The sequence below is a fragment of the Gobio gobio genome (genome assembly GCF_949357685.1).
Source record: "Gobio gobio genome assembly, chromosome: 6".
Lineage (NCBI taxonomy): Eukaryota > Metazoa > Chordata > Actinopteri > Cypriniformes > Gobionidae > Gobio > Gobio gobio.
The window spans coordinates 5,061,055-5,088,028 of NC_137102.1; the positions used below are offsets into that span (position 1 = coordinate 5,061,055).

Consider the following 26,974-nt stretch of genomic DNA (forward strand, 5'->3'; position numbering starts at 1 on the left):
ACTAGTCAGAAATAATCTACTCATTTTACCATTCACCATGTTTTAAAAAAAAGCATATTTATTTCATAAAAATTGATGACACACACAAGTAATGTCCCACTTTAGCCTACTTAAACACATTAATTGTATGAATATGACTAATACTGATTAATACATAGATACAATAACATGTTTGTTAATACTATTGTAGTGACTGAGGAAAATCAGACACATAATTTCCTGTTACATTTAACAAATATATTGTAAATACTTTGTGCTTGGTAATAGACCTTCCCCCAACACAACAGAGAAAGGTCCCAGAGCTTCCAACTGATAAGACATTTTACGACTTAAAAGAATGTGGCCACATGAAAAGTCCACATGAGAAAGACACAAAGCCTGTAAAACATTGACATCGTAACGTTGCACGTTCGTAGTTTCTCTTGCGCTTTTATAAGCGGCGTGATAGGGTGTAACTAAAGAGTGCGCGCTACGAGTGCAGTATAACTCCTTGCAGGACAGGAAAGCGGTTTTCTGAGGTGAGAGAGATTTTTTTATTTTGTAACAAGCTACGAAAATGACGATGTTGCTGGGACTCCAAGGTAGCATTTTGGGGAAACTGACTCTCTTTGTCCTTCCACCATGCAACTTGAGCGATCACCCGAGTGACGTGACATGCACTTGGAAGACAAAAGTTAGTGCATACTTAGTAAATAATATTATTATAATACTATTTAGTAAAAATACAGCTCTTATTAGTTGTTAAAAGTGTACTAATTACCAGTGTTGGGGAAAGTTACTTTGAAAAGTAATGCATTACAATATTGCGTTACTCCCTTAAAAAGTAACTAATTGAGTTACTTAGTTACTTTTTAAGAAAAGTAATGCGTTACGTTACTTTTGCGTTACTTTTGCGTTACTTTTTCTCACCTGGGCTGGGCTTGCTTTTTTGTTTTGTTTTTTAATAGCAAAAAAAGTCATTTTTTGTGCAAATGTAAAGACCTCTTCATACCAAAATTGAAATAATAGGCCTCAGGCTGAGGTAAAAATGTGCTGCCATTCTGGATAATGGAAGAATAGGACGCAGGAGAAAAACGTTTTACCAATAAAAACAAAAATCTAGTAATTTTTGCTCATGGCTTAACTGAATCATCAAAGGTCAGCAGCACGACATTGGTCAATAAAGGTAGATTAAAGGCATAAAAAATATGTGTTTTATTTAACATATATATATTTGAGGTTTGAGTACTCTGATTTTGCATTTGACTGATTTTATTCATTTTGAGGAGTACAGAATCTTTATTGTGCAAGTTAGATGAGTAAATGCTCACATTTAGTCTAGAACTACAATAACCCTCATGTTCACACACAACGCCTCTGCACTTATTTTCCTCAACATGGGGGCAGGAGAGCTGTCAGTCAAATAAATGTGAAAAAGTAACTTGCGTTACTTTTTTGAAAAAGTAACTCAGATATTTTGTTGTAAATTTGAAAAGTAATGCGTTACTTTACTAGTTACTTGAAAAAGTAATATTATTACGTAACTCAAGTTACTTGTAATGCGTTACCCCCAACTCTGCTAATTACTATTTCATCTAATGTCAATGAAGAAGAAACATAATGTTGTGGCATAAGGTGAAGTGAGTGGGCTAAAGGGGAAGGGGCGCGTTCGGTTCGAAATGAGAGTATCACGGTCGAACCGTGGGTGGTGTATCACGGTTTTTAGGTTTGGTTTGAATAGTTACACCCCTATTTTATACACAGTGAAAATAGCATGTATCTGACCGAAATTACAGAATCATCAAAAAGCGTATTATCTGGATAGCATTGTAAATGTTTATGTGGTTGTCAGTGCATGTGACACTACATATAATGTTGGTTTTAATAAGATTTTCTCAATAAATTGGCAATAATAAACCTGGTGTCCTTTGTGATTCCTGTTTATTCCGACAACAAAGCACTTGAATGCAACAAGCTCGTAATCATGACTTCTGCAGGGAATTATGAAATTTCCGATAGCATGTGAAGGCGGAATTAGATTAGGCCAGGATTAGGCCTTAGTTCATTTCAGTAACATTTATAAAAATGCCTTAAAAAAAGCTCAAACATGCATCTCAGTCTGGGACTAGCTTAAGCCTTGTCTGTGACACCGGGGGGGAAGTGACTTAGGCCTGGTCCTTTAAAGTCACAATAAAATGAAAGTAATGCCAGATCTTTTCTCCCTTATTGTGACATACATCCAAGTGTAACGGATTATCAAATAAAGAACAAATGTAGATCAGATTTTGCGATGTGTGTTGAAAACCGGAGGCAGATCCCTGAAGAAGTCCTGCATATGTCATTATAGAGAAGTCTGTTGTTTCACCAGAAGATCGAGCTAGAAAAATGATGAGGTCAAAAAAAAAAAAATATATATATATATATATATATATATATATATATAACACATACATGGATGACTAGTTCGTAATTAATATTAATAACATGTATTTAGGGAATAGATAGAATTTTCATGTTGACTTTAAATCAGGAGTTTCAAACTGATGTGGAGAACATTTGAGGGAATTTTGCAAATATTTGTATTTAGTTTATTGTTATTTGAGATCTATTTAACGGTGTCCCTCGCAGAGGGATTGCCATGAACTATTCATGAAAAAGTTTGAAAACCCACTTAATTTTGAACAGGTTGTCAGAATATTTTTCTGACCAACTAAAAATTGGTGTATGGTTGTCCACTGTTTTTAATGAGGTCTAATTAAATCCTTTGTATGTTGCTATGGACTGACTCGTTTGATAAGATATTCTCCCACCAAACCAGTCGTCACACCAGTTGTTCTCTTTTAATAAAATACAGCAGAATAGTTTGAGGTAAGTGAACAGCAAAGTCGAGGCTATTAAAAATGAAAAAAGCTTCAAAGGTTTTATTTAAATTATGTATTAGTCTAAGCACTTTTCTTAAATTAAAAAGAAATCATTAAAAAAGTAGGTTATAATGTACATGTCACTTTGGCTAGTGGTTCTCGCTGGTGGTTCCAGAACAAACCTTTTTAAACAGGATTTATATGCTGACAAATTGATGTTAAACATGAAATGCACATATTTTAAAGGTGCCCTAGAATGAGTTAAGTTGTTCGCTAATATATACATAGTGGGTATGTGGCTTTTTTAAGGGCAAAAATAGTCCAGATATGGTTTTACAGGTCCATTTACAACCCTAGAAATTGTCCCTAGAATGAAATGGGCCGTATTTGGAAGGGTCATGGATATTAATGTGGAGTTCTGCTCTGATTGGCTGTTTCACTGCGGCTCATTTCAGTAGCTCACAGTGACAGAAACACATCTCTACTGTCCGGCATGACATCCAACCTTATATGTTTCTGTTTCTAATGAAGATGCAGATTTTGAGGAACAACCAATTGTTTTGAGATTGTAAATGGATGCTTCTGAGTGGTAAGTTTAGTCTTTATTTTCAGTAAGAACCTGCAAAACGTTGTTACGTCAATACTAGAACTTCAGCCTAAATGTGAACTAGCATATAGCATTAACTTTACATGTCAGCACTCACAACTTTGTTTTTAGCATTGTAAAAACATTTTAATTATAGTAATGTGTCACCGTATGATTTTACAATGATAGCTTCTTCCCTTTGAATCACAAACTCTAAACAACGAACTGATATAGATTGCACTAAATGTCAACTTGCTTATTTTGCTCAAGATAAGGATTTATTAAGTCCACATGTCATGCAAAACAAGAAACTCTGCTTCTAACCACAGGTCGAAATCTGTCGTTGCAACCACACAACTTTGCGATGCTCTTTGCGAATGTTCGTTGGAACCATGGTTTCAATAAACACAGACTCGTTGAACTATGTTGATAACGACGGCCATAGTTGGCTAATGATGCTTTTGGGAAACACACCCCTGGGTAGCGCGTACACTGTAAAAAATGTATAATCTTCCCAACTCAAAATTTTCTAGTGACTGGTCACATCTAAATTTTTCAATTGGCCAAATTTAATTTCTGTGAATTGAATTTTATCAATTGTGTCAACAGTCTGTTAACATGGGCTCAATTAGAAATAATATGTTGAGCCAATGGAAAATTTTTATTTACCAACACTAAAAAATGTCAGGGCTCTCCAATTTAAAATTTTCTAGTGACCGATCACATCTAAATTCTTCAATTTGGCCAACTTAAAAATGTAGATGTGATCGCTCACTAGAAAATTTTGAATTGGAGAAATGTTTAACAGTGAAACTGTGTGGTTGGTCCAATTAAATATTTTAAATTGTAGTAACAATTGTTTATTTCTCACTGTCCCAAAAGACAAAATGACTAAAAACATAAATATATTAAGCAAAATACAGAACACAGACAACAGGGTTGACATTTTATCACATTACTTTATTAACAAGTAAATTCCAACACAGGATATTTGGTGAAAATACCTTATTTTCAATAAGGAAAACTCTGAATATTCAAGAAGTCTTCTGCATAACAGGATGTCTTAAAGTGGTGAAGAAAACACGGCACTGCATAGGCTAAAAATCTGCAAATAAAAATAAAAACTAACATTAATGGCAAAGCTTCCCTGCATCACATCTGGCAAATGACAGAACAGAAGTTTCTTCATTATATAATGAGGATGAGACGAATGAATGGATGAATAATAAAATCGAGCTTGACGTGTTTGATATTAAAAGGCAATAACTCAAGCCCTGAAAGAGGCCGACGTCAAATGCAATCTCCGGCACCGTGTTCAACAGTTGAATGCCGCATATATCACACAAATGACTTAATTTACTTATTACCTATCATTTAAGACATATAAGACATGAGGAAAATAACATTTTTGGCTACCCTTAGAGTAAAAGAGAACACACGCATGAAACCAATGAATGCATGAACTCGTGATTCAACAAAATGTCTTTTAAACTTCATACCGGGTCATAAAGCAAAACTCTGTAGAATAATTTCAGTGCTAAATACTCACCAACGTCTTTGTGAGATGAATATCTTTATTCTCTTGGGAATGTCTGTTTCGGTCTTCAGCACCTGCTGGTTCGGCTCCGCTCCCGCGGCTCCGCATTTGAAATCTCCACACAAAAGGTTTTCTTCAAGCGCATTTTGCGCATGCGTATACCGTTTTTCGGACGTAGGACTTGTTCAGCCAACATGGATTTTTCACTTCGACTTCATAGATTGACTGAGCACAATTAAATATGTTTGGTGAATATACAATTTTAATTTTGAGTGAAGACCTTAAGCTATGATTAGTACAATGCATCTTTTTGCATGGGGATAATTATTTGAAAGTCATTTATTGGGCCAATATTTAATGATCAATTGTCACAATTTTTCCCAAAAACATTTTTTACAGTGTAAATATGTTGTTTGTACAGTTAGAGTACTAGATTTATTTAGCCAACCAAAGTAAAGTATAGAAGCCACTCAATATAGGCTAAATTATAATTCTATCCGACAAAAGAGATTGCCATATGTATCTACGGTTGTATTTTGTAGATTTGTATGACAACACTGGCAGGAAATAATATTAAGCTTTGTCATTTGACATTTGTCATACTGTTATGTATGATAGACATGGGCGTCACTAGGTCCTTTCTAGCCTTTATAACATATGAAACTGGCGGAGGCTTCGGCCTGTCTTTTAATCGGCGTGTTCTTCAATCCGCAGCGGCGTCGAGCAGAACGAGTCAGAAGCAGATGTGTGTGTTGATCTGAGCCTCATTTGTCTGTCACCGCTCGTCAATATCAAAATATTTGATAAAACCAATCAAATCAGAGTAGGCCGGCTTTATGTATGCACAGAAGCTGCTGAGGCTGAACACGAATTTTAGCAGCGCGACTCGACGTCAAGTGCGAGATATGCAAGTAGCTAAATTAAACATTTCATATTTGACAGCTGCTACTTTAAGTCAGAAATGTTAAACAAATGACAAAAATATTCTGTCAAATTAATACACTTTTGTCTAATTTCGCCATTTTGAATTGAAATAGGCCTATGTAATGACATTTTATAATATAATTAACAAACAAGAAATATTAACAAAGCGGTTTTCTTCAGATTAGGCATAAGATTAATAGTAATGAATGTGCATATTGTAAATTAATATAATTCCATTTTTAGCATTCAGTAAATAAAAAAGCTCAGCTTTTTTTTAGCCTGTATTGGGCATAAAAACATATAAATATCAGTTAAACATTTGTTCACTGTCAAGCTATTGCCCCCCCTAACTACCTCACATTTGGGATCTCAGTGATTATAAACCTGCCTACATTGTATGATCAGCGGATGTACAATATGGTCATGCAGAAAAAGGCATTAATATTTGCTTTATAACCAGTGTTGGGCACGTTACTTTAAAAAAGTAATTAGTTATAGTTACTAGTTACTTCTTACAAATAGTAACTGAGTTAGTAACTGAGTTACATCATTATAAAAGTAACTAATTACCAGGGAAAGTAATTACTGTGTTACTTTTTTTTTTCTTCAAATGTTCAAATATGTCAAATAACTTGGATGCCCCCAATATTAGATATGTTAAATTAATGAATTGGACACTAAATAGAATAAATTATTATTATAAAACATTGTACATTAATGTACACTATTGTAATGTTGCTGTGGGACAATGTGAGAGACACCTATCAAATTCAATATATTATTGTAAATATTATCAGTAGACCTACTATAGTGTAAATATAGTGTAAATAGTATCAGTACTTCTTTACTACTCCTCTGGTAGTGGAGCTCACGTTATCACCTGGGTTTTTAGCCACTAATGTTGTGGCTGTGATGACGTGAGGCTTCATTAGATTAGAAATAGAATTACTTGCCACCGATGTGGAGAGACTCTTTCTTCCTGGGCATAAGCTGCACGTTACATAAACATTCTTACCTTTCACCTCAACGAGGGAAAAGTAGCGCTTATACTTCCAGTTTGCGAAAGCTACCTTTGAAGTCGTTGGACTTGGACTGCCATCGCTGACTGTGCATATGTGTGTGCGTCATAGGTGTGTGTGTGTGTGTGTGTGAACTCAACCTATCAACCTCAACCATGTCTCCCACCCACCAATCATCATCAGTTATGTGTACCACCCAACCCAACCCCCAACACGCATGGCTGGCGCGCGCACACACACACACACACACACGCACGTTGCAGGTCCGACTGACAGAGAGCCTGTTCGGAATGAAAAACGCTTCAGTGAGCTCAATTATAGTAACGCCGCATTTTTTCCCTCAGTAACGCTAACGGCGTTGTAACGGAAGAAACAGTAATTCGTTTGATTACTCGTTACTGAAAAAAGTAATTCCGTTTGTAACGCCGTTTATCTATAACGCCGTTATTCCCAACACTGTTTATAACTAATAATAAACAGCCAATGTCCTAATATGCATACTAATAAGCTACTAGTTAATAGTGAGAATTGGACCCTGAAATAAAGTGTTACTATTTTTTTTCATACTCTCACCCCCTAAAATGAAAATCCTAGAATCGCCCCTGGTGCTAGAGTTTCCTATTGTTACTGTACTAGCATCTTGCGTTGGATCTAGACAACACAGGATATTATCATTAATGTTGTCTCACTAAGAAACTTTCTATTTAATCAGAAATGGTTTCGACAGTCAATAAGTGGAGACAATCACTTGCGGGAATATAGTTTGAATTGCCGCTTCTCCAGTATCAGACGCTGAGCGAAGCCTGTTTGATATTGTCCCAGGTCTGTGGTTAAAATTGGTCGAGCAAACGAACAACTTAAATTTAAATTGTCGCGGTATCCGGTTATAGATAAACATCAACCATGCCTGTTGACAGTTCTGTTCTGTGGGAAGGGTATGAAAAGTCCTCACATCCACAGCCTAAAACATAACATTTATTTCCATGATCTGCCATTTTCGCTATCCTCGCGTCATGTTTCTTTGTTTCTTCACAATACCTGCAGAACCTGGCCTTGAACATGCAAATATCGGGGACGTACATATTAATGATCCCGACTGTTGCATCACACTCAGTGTTATTCAATTCAATTCAATTCAAATTTATTTGTATAGCGCTTTTCACAATACACATTGTTTCAAAGCAGCTTTACAGAAAGTGCATTTCATAAATGTACATTGAAAAATGTTAGAAAGAGAATGTTAAAGAAAAATGTTAGAATAAGTTAATCAATCATGTATTAATTTAGGCCATAACAACGCTGGCGTTGAGTCGTCTCTTCACAGGGGCATCTGAAGTCTCCATGAGAGGCTGGATACAAACTGGAGCTGACGAACTAGTTACGTCAGAGATACGTCGAGATAACAACAGAAAAGCAGATGGGAAATAATTAGCATAGCTGCTGTTCAGAATATTAATGCTTTTGATCCGATTTAACTGTAGTATAAAAGGTCATTATAATGTGAATGCTTGGCTAAAGAGATGCGTCTTTAATCTAGTTTTAAACTGGGACAGCGAGTCTGAACCTCGAACAATATCCGGAAGACTATTCCAGAGTTTAGGAGCTAAATGTGAAAAAGCCCTCCCTCCTTTAGTGGACTTAGATATCCTAGGAATGACCAGAAGCCTCGAGTTTAGTGATCTTAAAGAGCGCGATGGATTGTAGGGCGATAGAAGATCAGTTAAATACACTGGAGCTAAACCATTTAGGGCTTTATAGGTCAGTAGCAATGCTTTGTAATTGATACGGAACTTCACAGGTAACCAGTGTAGAGATGATAAAATTTGTGTTATATGATCATATTTTCTTGACCTAGTAAGAACTCTAGCAGCTGCGTTTTGGACTAACTGTAGTTTGTTTATTGAGGATGCAGGACAACCAGCTAATAAAGCATTACAGTAATCTAATCTCGAGGTCATGAATGCATGAACTAAGTTTTCTGCATCAGAAATAGATAGCATGTTACGTAGCTTAGCAATGTTTCTAAGGTGGAAAAATGCCGTTCTTGTAACATATGAAATATGATTTTCGAAAGACAAGTTGCGGTCTAATATAACACCCAGGTCTTTTACTGTAGTGGATAAAGCGACAGGACATCCTTCAAAGTTAAAGTTGTATTGTGAGAGGTTTTGTGGGCAGTTTTTTGAACCAATAAGTAATACCTCCGTTTTATCTGAATTTAATAGCAGAAAATTATGTTGAGATTCGCCTATTTTCCCGTGGTGTTTTTCACGCACAAGATTTACACGAGATGAACGAGGACGCAACAGTGTTTGAGACTCACTGTATATGATGTACATGAACTGAACTCTTGTTATGCCAAGGTTAATTCAATTTTTCAATCTAGGGCACCTTTAAGATTGCTGAAATTGCTGTTATCCCGAAATGTGTCTCTGTCCTTTCTAATTATTCGTTTGCATGTCATTTGTGACACATTTCGGTTGATGATTGATGACTCTAAATGAATCATATCAGTATAATTCGTTTTTCGATGGCTACCCTGTGCACTGTTTGCTGGCAAACTTTGACCGACTTTCCGGGATGTCATTTTGTTTTGAGGTCTGGTAGACAGGGTTTGAAATGTTGTAGACAGGCTTTTTAAAAAGTCATGAGTAAGCATGCGTCATCAGAAACAGTCGCTTTGTCGCTGAACAGCGTCCTTGTGCTGTTTCTAGGTCTTTTTCTTTCTCTGGGATCTGCCTTTCTGCAGGAACAGCTGCACTCGCAAATCTACACCATGTCCAGACAGAGACGTGTGAACAGATGACGCTCGGCTGCCTGATTCCTGTCTCTCCAGATAATGAATAGCTGCGTGTTCACTAGCTATCATTTTTCCACGCTCAGGTGATGAGAGAGCAAAACCTGCAGTATATCAGGGCACGCACGCTCTTGCAACAGCGATAACACTCGTGGAGAAATGTCCCATATGTCACTCTTTTCAGTTGTTTGGGGTTGACGGTAGATGGAGGAAACTGGATGGTGTGATAAAGCACACCTCTCACATTATCTTTTTCCTGCCTTGGCCTACTGCTTTTGTGACACGATTAGATAGATTTCACAAGTAAAAATAAGCTTTAAAGCTTGATATCCTCAAAAAAGCCAGAGCTTCCCCTGAGACCTCGAGCTGAGCTGCTTTTATTGGGAGAATATAAATAACTCAATGGTGTTTTGAAGGAGATTATTATGTATATCGCATGTATATTTTTTATCTGTTGATCTCTTTTGGACTTTCTTACTGTTCATTTTATGGTTTTGAAACTAAGCATCCTTGCCAAGACAACTATAAAACATTGATATATAGTTTAGGGCTGTCAAAAGATTAATCGCGATTAATCGCATCCAAAATAAAAGTTTGTGTTTACATAATATATGTGTGTGTACTCTGTTAATTATTATTTATATATAAATACATACACATTCATGTATGTATTTAAGAAATATTTGCATGTATATACTGTATATACATTTATATAATCTATAATATATATAAATATAAATGTTTTATATATAAAAATAATATTTTTTTCTTAAATATATACATGCTTGTGTGTGTATTTATATATAAATAATAATTAACAGAGTACACACACATATATTATGTAAACACAAACTTTTATTTTGGATGCGATTAATCGCGATTAATCTTTTGACAGCCCTAATATAGTTAAATTTTACTTTAATTTGATATTGATACAATATTTAAACACACACTACTGTTCAAAAGTCTAAAGGTCTGTAAGGTTTCTTTAATGGTTTAAAAGAAGTCTCTTGTGCTCATCAGGGCTGCATTGATCAAAAACACTGTAAAACAGTGATATTGGGGAATATTATTACAATATAAAATAACTAATTATTAATTAAAATGTAATTTATTCCTGTGATTGCAAAGCTGAATATTCAGCATTATTACTGCAGTCTTCAGTGTCACATGATCCTTCATTCTAATATGAGGATTTGATGGTTAAGAAATATTTCTCATTATTATCATTATTAAAAATTGTTGTGCTGCTTCCACAATTTCTTTTTTTGGGGGGCAATGATGCTTGATGAATAGACAGTTAAAAAACAGCATTTATTTAAAATAAAATAAAATATTTATAACATTAAAAATGTCTTTACTGTCCTTGCTGAATAAAACAAGTATAATTAATTTAGAAAAAAATTATCCCAAACGTTTGAACGTTAGTGTAAATATTAAATATGTACACACTTATCCATGCCTGTGATGTTATTGCATTATACTTTAGAAGCCTTAGCCATGCATCCATTCTTTCTTGTTGTCTTGAGATCTCAACCAAACTGAAGATGTTTTCTTGTGAGCTCAGAGTTACTGTAGTGTATCGACAACAAATAAAGTTGCAGCCACCTTCTCAAAAGAGAATTTCTCACGAATTTTTTCATGCATAATGTAGTCATTACCAAGAAAAACCCAATAGAAAACAACTTTTGAGATCATTGGAAAATATTGTTCACTTGTTATGTAAAATTAAAGGATTAGTTCACTTCAAAATGAAAATGTCCTGATATTTTACTCACCCCCATCTCATCCAAGATGTTCATGTCTTTCTTTCTTCAGTCGAAAAAAAAAAAAATTTGAGGAAAACATTCCAGGATTTTTCTCCACATAATGAACTTCAATGGTAACCAATGGTTGAAGGTCCAAATTAATGCAGTTTCAAAGGAAGGGCTTCAGAGGCTCTGAGCGATCCCAGACGAGGAATAAAGTCTGATCTAGACAAAACATCTGACATTTTCTTAAAAAAATAAACATTCATATACTTTTAACCTCAAATGCTCGACTTCGGTGTTGTGCTTCTTCACGACGTATCATGTCAGAAAGGTCACATGACGCAGGTGGAAGTGTTAAAACGAACGTGCAAAGACTAAATCAAACGCCCTTTACAAAAATAAAGTTAAAACAATGAAATCGGAACAATTTTAAAGTTGGAGGAGAACATGAGATGAGGCAATGGGTCGGTACTTCCACCTATGTCACGCATGACCTTTCAAATGTGATGATGTTATATGTCGTGAAGAAGCACAATAAGTATATAAATGTTTTTTATTTTTTAAGAAAATGTCAGATGTTTTGTCTAGATCAGACTTTATTCCTCGTCTGGGATCGCTCAGAGCCTCTGAAGCCCTTCCTTTGAAACTGCATTGATTTGGACCTTCAACCATTGGTTCCCATTGAAGTTCATTATGTGGAGAAAAATCCTGGAATGTTTTCCTCAAAAAACTTAATCTTTTCGACTGAAGAAAGAAAGACATGAACATCTCGGATGATATGGGGACGAGTAAATTATCAGGACATTTTCATTTTAAAGTGAACTAATCCTTTAAGCTCATGACAAAGCAGGACCAAAAATAACGATTGCCTACAGTGTCTTTGTTATACAATAAAGTGACTTTTAATTGAAAGAAATACAGCACATGTTTAAAGCAAAGCATTTCAGTAAAATACACAAATACAATGATGAAATATCGATGGCTTCCTACACTCTCTAAAAAAAGCCCAGTATAACTGCTTCTGAGAAATGTAGTTGGACCAAACACTTTTTGTGGCCACTGTTGACTTGATCCACAGCTTTGATATATCACTGAAGGATGAGTGTGTGCTGTTTCTCAGACAGGGTGGCGATATAGAGGCCTAAAGTGCAGTCAGCTGTGAGCATCCTTCAAAGATAAGATGTGAGAGTAAAAGGCCTGTGGTTCTGCTTCGAATTCCCCGTCTGACTGGTGGAGAGACGCGCGCAGACTCAGACGCTCGCCTGTTTAGGTCCTCTGGGTGGAGGTTTACCCGAACATACTGTCACTTCTTTGGAACCAGTTTGCTGGAGCTCCAGGGACTCCCAGTGCCTGTCAGAACAACTTCCTCTCTTCCCATATCTGAAGTTCGCCAGTCTGACAGTGTGAGCCTGAGTGCCAGTGGACATCCTCCTCTCTGAGCTTGAAATTCTGCAGCGCGGCTTCTTCGAATCTGTCCGTCTGTGCGGACGTGCTCCTCTGCCACAGCTGGGCCGTCTCCGTGGATTGGGTATTTGGTTTGTTTTTGTGAAGGCAGCTAGCATTAGTGCTCAGAAGCCTTGTTTCTTGCCGGAGCTGATCCTGCAGTACTATAGTTAATCCGTTTGTGTCTTTTCCAGCCGTAAGGAAGAACTGGTGGCAGGCTTGATCAAAGATGCCACACTGATATGGAGTAGCAAAGGTCAGCCACCGATGGCAAGAAGCCATTTCTGCCCTTGAGTTTTTATATATATATATATATATATTTATATATTAGGGCTGTCAAAAGATTAATCGCGATTAAATGCATCCAAAATAAAAGTTTGTGTTTACATAATATATGTGTGTGTACTCTGTTAATTATTATTTATATATAAATACACACACAAGCATGTATATATTTAAGTTTTTTTTTTTATATATATATATAAAACATATATATTTATATATATTATATAAATGGATATACAGTATATACATGCAAATATTTCTTAAATATATACATGAATGTGTGTGTATTTATATATAAATAATAATTAACAGAGTACACACACATATATTATGTAAGCACAAACTTTTATTTTGGATGCGATTAATCGCGATTAATCTTTTGACAGCCCTAATATATATATTAGGGTTGTGCCAATCGTCCATCGTGATGCCACGCCCCCGTTGCGAGTGCGACACACACTAATCCTCTTCTATAGTATTAGTTAAACTAAAAACTTAGCAGGGATTGCTCTGTAAATTGAATTGAGAATGTAACAAATGCATATATGCTATTTTAAATACTGTAGTCTATTCCAGACATATATAGCCTATATTTTGAAATCATTTGAAACATCCATAAGCATGCGTGTTTATTTTAGCACTTCTGTCAGTGAAACAACACCGCCTATAATCCCCTGCGAAAATGGCGACGTGTGTGAAATTTTTGGGAAAAGAAACGAGATGTCCATGTCCATTGGGATAAAATGGACTAGGCCTATTGTTAAAATTCACGTAAAATCGAGTGACCAGATCGCAAAACAGAATGAAAAAGAGCTCTCTGACCATTATTTCCTTTCTAGGCTAAATAAAGCTTTGTGCTTCACTCCTTTGGTAATATTCGCATGAAACAGCATTCACATACAAAACACTGGGTTAGTAAAATAACAAAATATTTTTTTTAAAAGTAGAAAATAGTATTTATGTAAAGAGATAAAAAGAGCTCAACTCTTAAGTGGAAGGAACCTATTTTTTTCCCCTCACGTGCAATGAGTGCAATGAGCGGATGAGTCATTATTTGGGTTAGTAAAAATAACTAAATTATAGTTTTAAGTAGAAAATAGTATTTTTGTAAAGAGATATAGTAAATTATTAACCTAATTACCCCCCCAACGACGATATCATCAAGCATCACGATGTTTTACTGTAAACATCGTCAACTGCCAATTTAGGGGACATCGCCCAACCCTAATATATATATATATATATATAGATATTATTATTTTTTTTTTTTTTTATTAAATGTATGACAGAGTCAGAGGGTCCTTCTCCAGCTGCACTGAAACTGTTCACTGTTAACTACACAGTTTATGTGATGGATATTTTGTGTTTTGATGAAAATATTCTTTATTTTATACATTTAGTAATTATTTTGCCATGTCATGCTAATTCATTTTAGCCAATTTATTATATAATATTATATATTGATTTAAACAAATAAATTCAAAAGTTTGGCGTCTTACATCATCCCTTACATGGTCACTTTTTATCTATTTTGTTATTGCTGAAATAAAGTATTACTGTAATTTTTTAAAGAATATCTTACTGAAGCTTTTGAAGAATAGTATTTATATATAGTTCACTTTTAAAATACAATTTTGTCTTTTTTTAAGAACGCTTTATTTACTCATTGACTGTGTTTTGGTGTTATTACAAAAAAAGAGTGTATTTACATCATGACTTAAAAACTTCAGACTGGCAAGTTACTTAAAGGGGTGGTAAAACACGATTTCACTTTTCTAACTTTAGCTAGCGTGTAATGTTGCTGTTTGAGCATAAACAACATCTGCAAAGTTACAACGTTCAAAGTTTAAAGCAAAGGGAGATATTTGCTTTTAAAGAAATCAATTTCTAATGACTATGGTTCTAATTCTAATGCTTATTTTTGAGGGACCGGCTTCATAGAACCCGGAAACCATCAGTTTCTACAAGAAGGGACAGAGCAGTGTAGAATAAAGGTCAAATATATGAAAAATAATGCAATTTTTTCAAAACGAAGCATGAACACGTTACAGTGCACCCCACAAACACAATCAAGCCCTCGAAAGAATGTGTTTTACCAACCCTTTAATTGAGGCTCATAGAGATTCTACCAGACCTTTTCCAGTATTTATATCTTTATGATCAATATCTGAATGGCAACCTTGCTATCAAACTCCAGGTGTGGACAATCCCTTGTATTTGTCATCAAGAAGTAGTTAATTTGACAGAAGTTTCATAATAATGTCCCTTTTTAAATAAGTCGTCACCAGAAGAGGCGTTATCTATAAAATCGTCTTAATGGAAGAAGCAGCAACTATAATGCTCTGTAAGCTGGACAGAAGGTCATCTGCTTTGGAGTGAAGTCGCTGTGGATAGAAATAGCCCAAAGGGATGTGTGTGAGGGAGGATAGTGGACCCAGATGACTCTGTCCTGGCCTCATGCACAAATGTTCCGTCAGACTGGCTTGAAACAAAAAGCGAAGTTAAAAAAAAAAGCCTTTGGAGAGCTTTTCCTCTACCCTCTAGCCATGTGTACAGAGAAACAGCCCATCATTCTTTCTTTGATTTTCAACATCTGTGTTGGAGAGGATGGAAGCCCTGGAGGGACATTTCCCTTACAGTGGAGACAGTGGAATAGTGCAATTGAATGAATCTTGGTAAGACTGGACTAAAACGAGCAGTAAAAAATATTTTTAACGGCATTCAACAGTCCAGGGGCCAGATTTAGCGTGAGAGCGCAATCCCATGGGAGTGGACAGTTCTGCTTGTGATCTACTGACAATGTATATTGTGAAAAGCGCTATACAAATAAATTTGAATGTGCACATTAAATAACACAGACACGGCCGCTCATTTCCATAATGACCAACGCAATCTACCAAGAGCTGCGCAAATTAGCGTCTGCTTTAAGACATGCTTTTTTGGGCTGTATGGCGCAAACACCAGTAAATTGACGAGCAAAAACCTTAGTGATTCATTGAAATACTCCCCTCACATCATTTTTGCATAATAATGCATTACTTACCTTAAAATTTAGTTTTTCGATTGGCAAAAGAATAAAGGAAATCAATGTGTATATTTTATTTAAAAAAATGTAATGTTACATTTGTTTAAATGCATCGATTTATTCGTTGTTTTATTTTTAACTGGCACTCCTCAATAAAATGACAGTCAAACATTATTAATCAAGTACATTTGTAGTAATCAGTACAGTATGACAGTCAAACATTAAATAAAGCTTATTAAATATTGTTTTATGTATTTAAAAAACGATTATAAATTATGCAGTATATAAACTAGTAAGGGGGGGTGTTGTGGAGCTGAGGGGGGTGTTCCATCCTTGTGGGCTCATTAAAGGTCCCATGGCATGAAAATTTCATTTTATGAGGTTTTTTTAACATTAATATGAGTTCCCCTAGCCTGTATATGGTCCCCAAGTGGCTAGAAATGTTGATAAGTGTAAACTGAGTTCTGAGTGTCCTGCTCTGCCTTTGAGAAAATGAAGCTCGGACGAGCCGATCTGGAATCTTCCCTGTATGCCGTCATACGGGGAAACGTTACCTCCCCTTCCTCTGCTTTGTCCGCCCAGAGAATTTGGAGAAAATGGATTTTGTTTCGCAATGTCAGCACAGGCTTTACAAACAGACTTTACGATATGGATTCGACAGCACTGCCACAAACCGTGAGTAACAGTGTTCATTAATGCCTGATCTGTGATCAGTGATTTCTGATGTGAAGTTCAGAAACTTTCTTTCTAAATCGTTTAATACTGTCAGTCCCGCCGCTGGCCGTCTTGATGCCCTAAGCGTAATGCATCAGTGAATCAAGCCAGTGACTAAAACGATAAACTTCACATGGTTTCTGTTAGTAGCACGAAACAAATCTGTTATTTCAATTGTGATTAGATGCTAGATTAGCGATCAAAGAACACTCTCTTTATAATGTTCGGATCTGTCAATGACACGTCGCGAGTGTATCTGCACACTTTCCCAAACTGCCATTATAATGAATGACGCTGTTATGCTGCACAAAGCTCTTACTGTATTCCTGTCGATGTCGTGTTTGCTGTTAGTTGTGGTGAAAGCATTTTGTGAGAGAAAACGCGTTGCAATGACGAGATCACAGCATTCACACGATCAACAGATTGCATGTGTACTCAATGCTCATCACTGCAGCCTTTCATGTGATGGGAAAATATATAAAAATAAAGCTTGACAGCTGTAATGGTAAAAAAACGTAGTAAAAGTATTCGAGAGGGGTTCCACATGTTACAAAGTTCGTAGAATAAGGAGGGTCGGCGTGACTGGGACTCGTGTTTATTCTGAACTCTCAGATACAAACAAAATCAACTCGCGCTCACATCAACTCTTTTCTCAGCTATCTTTCTCGAGAGCTCTCCGTCTGGTCTACGAGTCCGTCCCTCTCTGCCACTGGCAGTGCATGCAGATCTCACTAAACCACGCCCCCTCCGCCACAAGATCTAATACTCATTTCAAATGCAAAGATGTCAGCCAATCACAACAGTGGGCGTTTTCACTGAAGTCTCACAGCAGACATGCCCCTTCAAACAGGGCATTCAAGCCAGAGGGGTAATAACTAGGGGTGCACCAAAATGTCGGCCGCCGAAAATGGCATTATCGGTTTCGGGCCGAAATAAAAAAAACACAAAAAAAAACGTAAACCGAAAATGAATGTCACCCGCCCCTCCCATCCGTGCGCAAGCGCTTAGGTTTCACTCACGGTCTAGCTGTTATCACGCGACGCGTCTGCCTATTAAAGATGAAGCATGTCAGCGGTGTGAGAACAAATAGAGACGTTTCTAACGTTAGCTGAACTACCCATTGCCAGAAGCGACAATCCCCTTGAGTACTGGCGCGCAAATGAAGGCCGCTTTCCATTGCTTGCGCGGATTGCACGCAGGTATTTATCTGCCCCAAGTCTGTGGTTTTCCCGCGGGATGTTTTTCCATGTCCGCAGGTTGAAGCGACCCCAATTATATGATATTTAGACCCAGGAATGCGAATTTTAGCAGGTAACCCTGCCAAAAAAACACATATTTTACCCCCCAAATGCCATTTTTCCCAGAGAACAGTGACAGACATTGAGAGACTATTCAGTGCTGCATCTCATGTTCTTAATGAGAACCATTCTGTGATTTTGTGTGCAGTTATTCTGATAATTGTGGATATTTTTTTGCACAACTGTTAAAAAAACTATTTTATTTGATGGAACATGAAAACTAAAATATTTTTAACAATAAATATAAATAATAATACCAAATAGGCCTAATATTATTCTTCAATTTTGTTATCGGTTCCTGATTTTTCATTTCAGATCCATTAAATTCAAGCAATATATATTTTATATACAGTATATATATATATATATATATATATATATATATATATATATATATATATATATATATATATATATATATATATATATATATATATATATATATATATATATATATATATATTAGTATACGTTTTTAAAAGAAGCCATTTTCGGCTTCAGTTTCGGTTTTCGGCCAAGTGCATCCTAAATTTTCAGTTTCGGCCCAGAATTTTCATGTCGTGCATCACTAGTAATAACAGTATAGAAAAAATGCTTTTTATTTCTTAATTATGACATTTTATGATGTAAAAATCATACTAACAATATAAGTACACCTCAGGAAAACCTCAGGAAAAAATAATAAAAATGATCCACGCCATGGGACCTTTAACTGAACATCAGTGAAAGAGAGGACCCCAATGTTACCGTCCCTTCCATAGCCGGTGACATACATAAGTGTCTCCCATAACACCAATTCTATCCTGCAACATCAGAATACCTGCAAATATCAAGTTCAAGGATTCAATTGGTTCGTGCATGCACATCAAGTCCTGCGTTTAAAAAACTGTGCAGTAATCAGTACAGTAGTATTATATTCCTAACAGTTTATGAACAAATACAGAGAGAGGGAAGGGGAGTGTGTTCGGGACAGACAAGGTCAGTCATTCTGCCGAATCGTATGACCACTCCTCTACCCCTCCCTTTCTCTCTCACGATTTCCATCTCTTTCCTCACCTTCTGTCAGTCTCACTCCCTCTACGTCTGACCTATCTTTTTATTCCCGCTCCTTTCCCATTTCTGCTCTGCCAGCAAGACATGGAGTTATAGTAATGATTCCACTCCGAGGGTCTAATGCAATTAAACGAGCTGCAGGAAGGAAGAAAGAAAGGACATCTAGAATAATTCTCAGTTAATCCAATCAAGAACTACGAGCCAAAACAGATCTCCAGTCAACACTATTCATTACGACATCAGCGTTCAAGCAGACATGACACAACTGATTCTTGGCTAAGAGAGACGCTGCTAGTTATTTCATCATTTACCACTATTATGGTGCAATAGTAATGCTTGTGTTTTGAGTAATGAGTGTTTCCCCGCCTATGCTCCACTTTTGCAGGTGTTTTAATGCATGGCTGTAAGGCTGGGGTTAATTTAGTAGCATCTTTTGTTTGTTCCCCCAAAAAACAGACTAATTTTTCTATGCAGCGGCAAAGAAGTCACAAATCTTTCAGGTATTCGACATGCATTTCCTAAGTCTTTATACGGCACAGCGTTTAGCTTTTTTCCCCCCAATCAGACGCCTCTCAAAGCGCGGCGGATCCAGAGTAATCACAGCTGTCTGAGCCGAGCGGGAAAGGCCAGAGAGTTCAGGGAAACACTGCTGCGAACCAATCGCCAAGTATGCTATGAAAATGTTCAGCGAGTAAATGCGGTAATGTGCATAATAATGAATACAACTCCGGCTCCGAGGCATTTAACCCTCGTCTTGCTTGAGGATCATGGCTGTTTAGCCAAATGACTACAGGTGTCCAGAACAAGAGCAATTAAAAACATGAACAGTTATCTGAGCTTTGAGTTTACACCTGGAACTGAACTGATCCCAGTCGAAATCAAATCAGAGCAGAAGAGCTTACAATAGCTAGTCCAGACTTGTTTTTTTCTTTCTTTTCATAATTAGGCAAGACAACTATAGCCTGACAAGCCAGACCCACATCAAGATGTTGGGACTGGGAACTCACCATTATAAACGGTTGTCTTTCAAATTGCTACAACCAACCAACCAAAGCAATGAAGAAGGTGAAGTGAAGTCATTATGGCCGACTGAGCCTGGTTTCTCCCAAGGTTTATTTTTCTCCATTATGCTCCTGATGGAGTTTTGGTTCCTGCCACTGTCGCCTTTGGCTTGGCTTGCTCAGTTGGGGACACTACATCTTCAACTAAAATATCCAAATAAATCTAATTACTAAACTAAATTAACTACATCAACTAAATTACTGATCTGCCCACATTGTCACTATATGACAATTGAACTGAGCTGATGACATCACCGTTTTCCCCAGAGCGGCTGTACAGCCGAATCAAATTCTGTTGCATTATTTTCCTGTTTAAAGTCCCAGTGAACCGGAAGATGCAACTGATTTTATTTCAGTGCTGTGACGTATTTCCAAGCGAAATGGAGTATTGAATAGAGGGCAGGGTTTCATTTCAGCGCTCCTCCTCTCCATCTCACACTCATAGCAGACTAACGGAGGGGAGCGGTTAAAGATATTCAAACCCAAGTCGTCATCGGAAAGGGAACGCCATTCAAGACCTGAAGTTACTTTTCAGATTTTGATTAAAGATTACTACGGCAAACAGTTTTTTTATGTGTATTAACTTGCACGGATTAGTTGTTCACCCTAAGACCTGTAATGTGGGCTATCAAAGTAAATAAGATCGATTTTGATTTCATGAGGACTTTAACACTGTGAAACAATCGGCATTGTAAAAAGCGCTATATAAAGGAAGTTGACTTGACTTGACTTAAGCCCGCCCACCGACTCTATACACGATGTGATTGGCCTGACCAGAGTTTGTTTTTTCCAGCTCGCAAGCCAACGGAGAGTTGCTAGATGTCCTGAAAATTAGATTTGCTGCCACTAGGGTGCGTCTAGATTTCTAGGCTAACTATATTTTGCATTCATAATCAGTATTTTTAAATAAACATCTTTAAAAGGGTATAAGATAGTATATTATTATTTTCACAATCCAAAGCGACTCATGCTGTGTTCAGAAAAGTGCGAATAGAGCGTCAGGAGCGAGTGATTTTAGTGTTAAATAAATGTAAAGGCGTGTTGACGCGTGTCTGGAGATCCTGTGGCTCGTTAGACGCGTATCGCGCGGCGCGATGGACGCGATTCCGCCTCATTGCACAAAAAGCAATGGTGCTTTTTGTGCATTCACGCGTTTGAAGCGAATTTGTGTCTGACGCCCGAGTTGAAAAATTTGGCGCCAATTCGCGCCGCATTAACCAATCAGGAGCCTGCTCGCTGCTGTCACATGGTAAAGTGACGTGATGAGAAACCCTGCATAATTTAAAAATACTACTGTTATTGTGTCACAAAATGTAGTTTTAAGACTTTTTCAGGTGAGAATGTAGTTGTTTAAAGCTCAAATCTGTGGTTTATTTATAAAGAGAGCGCCTATTTAAAAAAAATAATCTTGTGTTTTTGGAGTTGTGAGCTCCAGTGGATCAGCGATGCTCATTAACCCCGGCGAGAGCAGCCTTTCCTCGGCCAGTCCTTCTGCCGTCTGCCGCTGGCTCTGATGTCCTGTAGTGGTTAAACATGAGATATAACTCGTCTTGTGTGGATCTAACGGCCGATCTTTGGTGTCATGAATCTATCATTTGTTGTCTGCCAAATCGTTTTGACTGAGGGCAAAGAGAAGTTTAAAAGCTTTATTTTTTAGGATATTTAAATATACATGCAGTGAAGATAATGTAGGAGTTGCCTGGACCACATATGTGTGGCTATTAATGCTTAATATATATTTTTAATGAAAATGAAAAGAGGCAGAGCGGTGTTTTATGACATATTTCTCCTGGACCGCCTTGAACGTGCCTCTATTTCGCTTCAAACGCTCGATTTATACGCGCGTCCAATTCGCTGTGGATTCAAAATGTTCAAGCGTTCAACTAGACACGATTTTGACGCTGAATTCGCGTTTGGTGTGAACGCAGCATTAGAAATGAGGAGAGCAATAGAAGCAATCAGACAAAACAAGGGGCAACAGTATGAAAGCGCTGTGACAAGTCTCAGTTAATCTAGCGCAGTACACATACACTTTTTTATTTTAAACAAACAAATAAAAAAACAAATAGAATAGTTAAGTGCTAGTCTTGATTGGTCAGGTGCTGCTGGAAAAGATGTGTCTTTAGCACTTTTTTGGAAATGGCTACAGACTCGGCTGCTCAAATTGAGGCAGGTCGTTCCACCAGGTGGGAACGGGCCAGGAAAAGGTGTGTGATTTCGTGCCTCTTTGGGATGGCACTACGATGGCGTCGTTCACTTGCAGAACGCAAGCTTCTGGAGGGTGTGTACGTGTGAACAAGCGAGTTTAGGTATATTGGTGCAGAGCCAGTGGTTGCTTTGTAGGCGAGCACCAGTGCCTTGATTTTGATGCGAGCGGCTGTTTCTAGCCAGTGCAAACTGAGGGAGAGGAGTTTTTTAAAAGTGATTTTAAAGTGTTTTTCTCATAGTTCTCCATTATTTAGTTTTGGAGATGCTCTGACCCAGTCGTCTAGCCATCACAATTACACATGCCCATTTTTCCTGCTTCTAACACATCAACTTTAAAGGTCCTGTTCTTCGTGATCCCATTTTTCAAACTTTAGTTAGTGTGTAATGTTGCTGTTAGAGCATAAATAATACCTGTAAAATTATAAAGCTCAAAGTTCAATGCCAAGCGAGATATTTTATTTAACAGAAGTTCCCTTTCAAAGCCTACAGCGAACGGCTGGTTGGGACTACATCCTGGTATTTCCTGCTTTAATGACGTCAGTAGAGCAGTTTGTCGACTAACCTCCGCCCACAAGAGTACGCGAAAAAAGGGGCGTGGTCTTGTTGCTCCCGCGTGGAGAAGAGGAAGTGTTGCGTTCGGTTGCGTTTGTATAGTTTGTTTGTCGCCATGTCGTCGAGACGCTGTTATTTTCATCCCGGAGTCAAGTCACCTTTGTTTGGCTTTCCCAGGGACGCTGTACTTACAGATCATTGAGCGCATGCATCCCCGTTATGGTGAGAGGCGTGACCTTTCCGGTAACGCGCGCTCTGCGTGCGCTAAACTGCTGTCCAATCACAACACGCGAACCGCTGGCACAATCAGAACTCGTTACGTATTTCTGAAGGAGGTACTTCATAGAACAGGGAAATCTTTCAAGCCGTTTTGAGGACAGTGAAAACAGCGGTATACAGATAAGTAAATTGTGTGAAAAATACTGTGTTTTTTTACACGCGAAACATGAACACATGTTATATTGCACACTGTAAACACAATCAAAACTTCAAAAAAACACGAAAAACGGGACCTTTAAGGACAAAATGTTCACTTGCTGCCTAATATATCCCACCCACTAACAGGAGATGAAGAGATCATCAGTGTTATTCACTTCATATATGGTCACTTCACACACTTGGTCATAATGTTATGCCTAGTTGGTGTATGTCAAAGCACCATCGCTCTGCATAGTCCTTTTTTCTAAGGCGAGGTACTTTGCTTTGTCCATAATGTGCAGTGTTGTTTTATAGTTTATTTAACCCTCTGGTGCTCTTGGTTTAGGGGTTGCATTGGTCGTCTTCCCGGTCATAAGTGACCGGACACCTAAAAATTAAACTTCCTCCACCCCAGTAAAACCAATGAAAATTATTTTTCTTCAATAATATTTTTTCTTTTTAATTTTGTATTTTGAGATGATTTTATGGTATTTTTTTTATATTTATGCAATAATTATGGTCAATTTTTGTCATTGAAAATTATACCTTTTTTTTGTCATTTAAAATATTGTTTTTATTATTTCAGTAATTCAGGTTAAAATAGAGACTAGGCCTTCAAAATATTTTTTTTTTTTTGAAGGCAGATTAGCGCCCTCTTTTTGAATTATTTAAGAAATCATGCAACCATGGGTGTAACCACTAGAGGTCTCTGTGGAGAATTCCCTAGTTCTCTTTTGAACACGTTTAATGATTTTTTTTTTTTTTTTGATTGGAATTGAATATATATTTAAAAATCTCAAATACTATTTGTTATAAAGTTTTAGATTTTTTTTGTTGTTGTTAGAAATAAAGATTTTTTTTCTGTGAGTTTGTGTTTATGCAGATTTCCCATTCATTTCCTTTGGTGGTCATTTTTGACCGAAGAGCACAAGTGCGAGTATTTTTTTTACGACCAATTATCATGCTCGAATCATGACCCCAATTGTTTTTTGTGTTTACACTCCTAATGCTAGTTTCATATTTTTCCGATGAAGCTGTGATTTAAAAAAAAAAAAATCAAAATGTGGTTCATAGGCTCAGTTTTTCATAGGTGTGTGTGTGTGTGTGTGTGTGTGTGTGTGTGTGCATGTGTGTGTGAGTGGATGTGTCAATATCACACTCTTGATGTTTTACCCTTTTACTGATGTGTACTTTTTGTCAGCATTGTGGCCGATTTGTAGATTGTACACACAAATATTCAGTGAATTTTTGTGTTTTTGCAGATTTCCCATTCATTTCCTTTGGAGACAATGAACGCTATTTTTTTTAACGACCAATTAGCATGCTCGAATCATGACCCCAATTTTTGTGTGTGTTTACATACCTAATGCTAGAAAAGTCACCAAGTTTCATATCATTCTGATGAAGCTGTGATTTTTAACATTTCAAAACAGAAAATGTTCCGGTCAGAAATGACTGAAGAGCACCAGAGGGTTAAAATGTACAAAAAACTACAAATGACCAAATGAATGTAATGCAAACGTGTTCACGGTTTGGTCCTCAGTGACGTCCACAGATCCACTCAGTCTTCTTTATCGTTTACTTGGTCTTTTCTCTCATTATAATCTCAGGCCCTCAGAAATCTTCTCTCTGTTTCTGGGTCAAGAATACCCAGAGATTACCTTCAATCCTTCTACATTATTTATGACAAAGGCCTTGCTCTTGTATTATTAGGATGAGGTATATCAAAAATTAAATAAAATAAGATCCCACACATTGACTCACGGATAGGCATGCCCTTATTCTCCTCGGGAGGATTTCCATCTAATCAAATAATTTAAGAAAGGCGGCGTCCCTCGGAAATGCAGGCTCAGTGCTGGAGCGACGCGATGCTCACATGACAAACACAAGATGTGCAGTAATGCCAAGACCTGGAGCCAAGCAGGGATTAGATTGGGTGGATTGTTCAAGCAATCCTGAGTCGCTCTAAGCTGTAGTTACTCAAACAAATGGGATTGCACTCCGGGCTGGGTGTGTGTGTGTGTGTGTGTGTGTGTGTGTGTGCCCGGTCTGGCTGCTCTCTTAAGCAAACATCCCGATACAGTTCTCCACTAGTGACTCGACTCCTGCTTTGTTTTTTTCACTCTGCTCGTTTGGCGTTTTCTGGTGTTGGTGTGTGTTAGCGAGTCTTTGATCAGCTGTAGCCGCTTGATGTTCAGTGTGTGTTCATTAGTGAAAGCCTCAAGTCACTGAGAGAAAAGCAAACTACTGTATACTTCAATACCGAAAAAAAAAGAAAAGATATTTAAAAAAATAAATAATAATAATAATTATTATTATTATTATTATTATTATTATTATTAGTATTATTATTATTATTAACAACAACAACAAAGTTTTTCAATTATTAAAAAGTTTTAAACAACAATACAAATAATTGTAAAATAAACATCAATGACAATAATCATAATTGTTGTTGTTATTATAATAATAATATTATTACCAGTTCTCAATTACTAAACCCCCCACAATATCAATAATAACAATAATAATAATAGTTATATAAACATCAACAAAAAGGTTAATATATTATTATTATTAATAACAATTCTCAATTATTAAAATGTCCATAATAATTATAATATATTATTATTATTATTATTATTATTATTATTATTATTATTATTATTATTATTATTAATGATGATGATTATTATTATCAATTACATTAATAATTATAATTGTTGTTAATATAATAATAATAATAATTATTATTATTAATCATCATTATTAACAATTCTCAATTATGATTAAAAAGTCCATAATAATGATAATATATGAATATAATAATAATAATAATAATAAGAAGAAGAAGAAGAAGAAGAAGAAGAAGAAGAAGAAGAAGAAGAAGAAGAATGATTATTATTAATATTATTATTGGGAGAATATAAATAACTCAATGGTGTTTTGAAGGAGATTATTATGTATATTGCATGTATATTTTTTATCTGTTGATCTCTTTTGGACTTTCTTACTGTTCATTTTATGGTTTTGAAAATAAGCATCCTTGCCAAGACAACTATAAAACATTGATAAATAGTTTAGGGCTGTCAAAAGATTAATCGCGATTAATCGCATCCAAAATAAAAGTTTGTGTTTACATAATATATGTGTGTGTACTCTGTTAATTATTATTTATATATAAATACACACACATTCATGTATATATTTAAGAAATATTTGCATGTATATACTGTATATACATTTATATAATCTATAATATATATAAATATAAATGTTTTATATATAAAAAATAATATTTTTTTCTTAAATATATACATGCTTGTGTGTGTATTTATATATCAATAATAATTAACAGAGTACACACACATATATTATGTAAACACAAACTTATTATTACAAATTCTCAAATATTACTAAAAAGTCCACAATAATAATATTAATATTATAAACATTAACAAAAA

General features: G+C 36.3%; 1 protein-coding gene across 1 annotated transcript in view; it reads left to right on the forward strand.

Moving 5' to 3' along the window:
• Positions 1 to 26,974, forward strand: part of b4galt2 (UDP-Gal:betaGlcNAc beta 1,4- galactosyltransferase, polypeptide 2) — a gene marked incomplete at its 3' end in the record, with an annotated part of 245,240 nt that overhangs the window by 204,803 nt on the left and 13,463 nt on the right. The gene's annotated exons all lie outside the window — the stretch shown is intronic.